Source organism: Sorex araneus, chromosome 1, assembly GCF_027595985.1.
Source record: "Sorex araneus isolate mSorAra2 chromosome 1, mSorAra2.pri, whole genome shotgun sequence".
Classification (NCBI taxonomy): Eukaryota; Metazoa; Chordata; class Mammalia; order Eulipotyphla; family Soricidae; genus Sorex; species Sorex araneus.
The window spans coordinates 319,074,364-319,080,513 of NC_073302.1; positions in this window are offsets into that span (position 1 = coordinate 319,074,364).

Here is a 6,150-nt window from a genome sequence, read left to right on the forward strand (position 1 = left end):
CCTCCAATAAGCCTTAGTAAGAAAATATAAAATGATATTTAGGAAAAAATACAAATAGGATGATATACAGCACATTACAAGTTTATCAAAAACTATATACATAAATTCACCCCCAGAAGATTTTTAATGAATGACATTAACCAAGTATACTGAATATTATCCAAAATGGCTAAGAAAAAACATCAAATTAAGGAATTTAATCAAAATGAATTGTCATAAATTGAAAAACAGTGAGACACACAGTTACAAGGTTGTTCATGATTGGATTTCAGTCATACAATGTTCCCACACCCACCCCTTTACCAATGTACATTTTCTGGCACCAATGTCCTCAGTTTCCTTCCCTGCTTCTGTGACAGGCACTTTTCTTCTGTCTGTCTGTATGTATGTCTGTCTCTCTTTCCTTTTGGGCATTATGGTTAGCAATACCTATACTGAAAGGTTATCATGTATATCCCTTTACATACTTTCAACACTGAGTCTTGTCCAGAGTGATAATTTCTTACAATTATTGTCATACTGGTCCCTTCTCTTTCCTAACTGTCCTTTGCCCATGCATCCCTCTACCCCCACTTGTGACAAGCTTCAAACCATTGAAAAATTAAACTTCATTTAAATTCATAATCTGATTTATGGGTGTAATACTACACACAGTTGTTATTGTTGCTGAGATCTAAAATGAGTTGCAGAGTATCTAAATTATAAGCAAAGATTTATTGAGTTATAAGTAAAGGCCAGATATTAGTTTTTGTCGTAAGCATTACCAATCACAATTTATAAAATAAAGATGCCTTTTACTATCTGATAAAATACATTATGCACGGCATAAGAGAGCCTCGTGTCTTTTTATTCTATTTTCTACTATTTATCATGTAATTATGTGATCCAATAAAACAGTTGAGAGACACTGAATTGTTCATCTTAAATCGTAATATCAACTAAAACATTCTGTCACCACCTGGTGAAAATCTACTGCAGCCAGTTAATGCTACCAGCTCTTTTCATTTCACAGTCAAAGGTAAGTGAATATGAACATTATTGGGTTCATGTATTTATCTGTATATATATGAACATTATTGGGTCCACATATATATTTGATTTATAGATTTTTAGAAGCTGATTTGTACAAAAATTATGGTGCTACTGGACTTATAAATATACTTCTAGAATGATTTACTTCTAGAGGTCAGTTAGCACATTTTTGTTATTTCTTCAGTGGGTAAAACTGTTCATCATTTTCACTGGGGACAACAGCTGAGAAACAGAATCAAAAGAGAAGTCAAAAATTGATTAAGAATAGAAAGAAAAAGGGGGCTGGAGTGATAGCACAGCGGGTAGGGCGTTTGCCTTGCACGCGGCCGACCCGGGTTCAAATCCCAGCATCCCATATGGTCCCCTGAGCACCGCCAGGGGTGATTCCTGAGTGCATGAGCCAGGAGTGACCCCTGTGCATTGCTGGGTGTGACCCAAAAAGCAAAAAAAAAAAAAAAAAAAAAAAAGAATAGAAAGAAAAATATTCCTACTGTCTTAGGGTTATGAGACATGTTGAACAGGAAAATGGGGCTTTATTGTTATAAGACAAGCCAGAGCATCCCTGTGAAGTTGCTGCTCTCCAAAATATATATGTAACAAACAAGAATTTGTTTCCTGTCAAGCTCAGTTTTTGAATTTCCAGGTCAAGGTTGCCTTTTCAGATAGTTCCATAGTACCTTTGTTCTAACTAATCTAGTTGAAGCCCCAATCCATGGTTGTAAGCACTGGAACAAATTTTCTTTTTAAACTTTCTTTTTCATAGCCCCGTCTCTTAACTGGTATTTGAGCAGCTAGCATCAGAAGTTGGATTCGGTAACATAATCTCATGTTAAAATGTTTATGATATGGATGTGTGAATATCTGCCAGTATCCCATTGCATATGTTAACTGCAACACGTGTGTTTTGAATGGCTAAGAACTCTAATAACACCTTGCATTAGGGATTTCTGAACATAAACATCTGGACAAACCTGAAACTTAATTATGTGTTTTAAAAACAGTGCTTATCTACCATTGTGAACAGAACATTTATCACAAAATGACTTTTATTTATCTACTTTTTGATAATTCCATTTTCCTTTTTGTTGCAACAAGCAATATGAAATAAAGTAAAATTTGTGCCCACTAAGAGGGTAGGTTTGTGTGTAAAATCACAAAAATAAAAATGAAAGGCGGACATCGACACTGCACCGGGGAGGTTGAATGGCGATGACGAGGCAGGTGAACGAAAGAATGGAGCCAAGATGGTTGGTCTCAATCGCAGTTTATTTCATTCCCATCTCCATTCTCCTCTGATTCTCCTCCTGCTTCTTCCTCCCCCATCCTACTTCATCCTCCTCCTCCGCATCTACTCCAACTCCCCAGCCCCCTCTCACAGCCTCGCTAAATCCCCCTGCATCCGTGGGCTTACACAATAGGTGTGGTTACAGTCAATAGCGGGTAAAGTTCTATCCCTTAGAGGATGCTTTCACTAGGACAGAATCTCTCTCAGCAGGACATCCAAGAGTGAAATCCCATGGGTGTGTTTCTCCTCTCTTTGTCCGGCTAACATATAAGTATTCATATTATAAAGCATTTTGTATGGACATAGCAAGAGACGCATTAAGCTTATAGAATTGCTCTCAGGGGGTCACCTCGATCTCAGATTACAGCGCTCAGGCCAGATTAGTCTTTCCTAGCCCTAGCAGGGTCCTAGTCTTGTCGTTGCTTTTGGATCATGACATGACATGTCCATGACCAAGCTCTTAAGATATAGTTAAGCATTAGGCGCTTTGGCCAGGCCCATCTCGATGCCAGGGTAGCACACAACTCACCGCTTGCCCTGGGTCCGTCCCGTCCCTCGTTGGGACCCTGCTTTTGAGGGTGCTAGGAAGTAAGGCCAGCTGAGGCTTAAGTCAAGAAAGCAGATGCCCGGGAATGAATAATATTTGAAGCCAATTAAATCCCATGTTACCAAAACATATTAATAAATGTCTTTCTCTGTCCATACAAAAAGGATATTATTTTAAGGTAAACTATCCAAAAGACATAAGAGAGGAGAAAGACAATATTAACTTACAATACAAGTTCACTGTCTTAGCAAGGTCTGACCTTACAAATTAACAGTTTGATTAGAGGAAGAGCAGATAAACTGGTAGAAGTGGTTACAGATAAACAAAGGAATGGCAGTGACTAGGGAGCACTTTGATGGGCGTGACGGATATACTAAGCTCCTAGTGGCAAGGGGAGCAGGACATACCAATGTAGTCTAGAATTGTTTAGAGATTATTACCAGATAATAATCTGGTGGCAAGGAAGAAAGGACAAACCAATGATATCCAACAGGTTTGGCCAAAGTGCAGGTATGCAGGTCAGTGACAGCCAACTCCAGGCCTCAAGGGGTAGAGGATGGGCCAGGTCTCAAGGGATAGGGGATGGGTCAGTCCTTCTCATCTCGATCCCCCCCTCCCTGCCTCCATGGGACCCTGGAGGTCATGCCCACAAACTGCCTCCAGATGCTACTTAAGCTCCTTAACAGCCATGATCCAAAGGCACACAAAAGAATCTTCTAACCAAGCAGCTCACTGCAGAGATTTCTCCAGACCCTAATTATCAGGAATTTTAGAGTTCCAGGAGCATATGGCCACTCTTGCTGGTGTGCGGCATCTTAAACTATTCATAACAAGCAATACAAAAGAGATTATGGAGGAGTTTGTCTGGCATTGAGGCGGGGGAGGGGCTGATGGGGGGATACTGGGGTTCTTGGTGGTGGAAGATGTGCACTGGTGGAGGAGGGTTGGATGATCGATCATTGTATGACTGAAACTCAAACAGGAAAACTTTGTAACTGTATCTCACGGTGATTAAAATAGTAATAATGCCCATTTCTCCGCGCCCGCACCCCCAGAATGACTGACGAAGAGGATGGAGCTGCTTGGGACACCGGCAGCCCACCAGCAACCTGCAGTATGTGACTTGAGAGTTTCCGCCAGGTCCCCCGTGCGGAAATCTCTCTCTCTCTCCTTCAACTTTTTCCCTGGACTTTAGACAGAAACCCAGAACCGCGCGGCCGCGGCAGATATACTGGGGGGGTTGGGGATGGAAGATGGGCACTGGTGAAGGGAGGGGTGTTTGAATATTGTATAACTGACATAATCCTGAGAACTTTGTAACCCTCCACTTGGTGATTCAATAAAAAAAAGAAAAAAAAAAGAAAAAAAAATAAAATAGTAATAATAAAAAATATAATAAAATTAACATTCTGAATAAAAAAAAGTAATGTGGAGTTCATGCCCACTCAATCATCTTAATCAATGGCTGAATAAATAGCAGTACTCCTACATTAAAAAAAAAAGAGGGTAGATTTGGATGGTGAGGGGGAAACTGTGGACATTGGTGGAGGGGAAGGTCACGCTGGTGGTGGGGTTGGTGTTGGAACAATGAATGCTCGAAACAACAATATTATGAAGAATTTTGTAAATCATGATGTCATAGTAAGGAAAAACAATGCTTTTAGTTGGAAAAAAAAGTGCTTACTAAATTGACAAGCATGAGACAATGGAAACTGGTCAATAGGACCAGTGTTCTCACTTGTCTTTGATATTTAAATATCAGGCATTGTAAATATATCAGGTTTAATATAAAAATAATATAAAAATGATATCAGGTTTAATATAAAAATACAGAATAAAAGCACAATGCTCTGTATGTTTCATTGTAAATATATATACACTATACATGTATAAATGTGCATATGAATAAAAAAATGTAGTCTTAAGACTACTCTTGGATCAATGTTTAAGTCCATAACATTTTTATTGCAGAATTATTAGAGCTCTTATTACAAATAAACAATATACTATGACCAAAATTAAAACTAAAGACGATGTGTTTTTTAAAGGATAATGTTCTTTTTCTCTAAAAATCATAATTAGTGCACTTTGTTTTTTTTTTTTTTTTTTTTTTGCTTTTGGGCCACACCTGGCTGTGCACACTTGCCAAGAGCACTCTTGGCTCTGCTCAGGAATCACTCTTGGAAGGGTTCTGGGACCATATGCAGCGCTAGGGGTCAAACCCTTGTTGCTGCATGCAAGGCAAACTCTTACCGGCTATACTATCTCTCTGGCTCCTATAATACACATAAAAAATAAAATAGGGGCTGGAGAGATAGCACAGCGGGTAGGGCGTTTGCCTTGCACGCGGCCGACCCAGGTTCAAATCCCAGCATCCCATATGGTCCCCTGAGCACGGCCAGGGGTAATTCCTGAGTGCAGAGCCAGGAGTAACCCCTGTGCATCGCCAGGTGTGACACAAAAAGCAAAAAAAAAAAATAATAATAATAAAATAAACTCTACTCTCAAAAGTAGATAGAGGAGCCTCACATGAGATTTTGGAGAAAAGAAGTATATGGCTGGAGTTTTAGATTTTAATCTGAAAAGAGGTCTTGGTGGGTGGATGGGGGAAAATCAAAAGAGAAGGTGCTCTCAGTGACTCTGATTTGATGTGGGGAAGCCAGTTTGCAACTTTACTGGAAGGAGTGGCTCCAGAATGCTGGCTGCGTGCATGCCCTCTGGGCAACTAAGAGGTACAACCTCTGCACTCTTGGAAGAGTACCCCCACAAGATCCTGAAGGTACACAGTCTAGGCCCCCACCTTTATCCCCGTATTGTCCCCTGGAGCTGAGGGCAACCACGTAGCCTTCTGCTGCCCCAGACTCAGCAAAATTCACCCCAGACCCTCCTAGTGTGCTTCAGTCTGTCTGCAAACATCCCAGGAAGTCTGAAGTTTCCACCTGCAGCACCACAAGAGACTCGAGTCACACCTCTGGGTTGCAATCCAGCAACTCCATTTTCCACTGAGAGTAGAGGCCCGGGGTCCTCGTGAGGGCAGCGCATCCCCGTGTCTCTGCAAGCGGGCACATGCCAGTGCGTGGCTTATTCCACAGCATTTCTCAATAAGGACACGAAAGCGTCTGAAAACCCCCAAAGGGTTCAGGTCGGGGAAATTTCTTTTCAGGGTAAGGGTGAGGCAGTCCCTGCGGACGAGCCTGATCCCAACAGGCTCAAAGCAACCGGCCCTCCCACCTGCCACCTCGCGCTTCTTTTTTCCCTCGGGGTCCCGGGCCGGGTTGGAGAGACC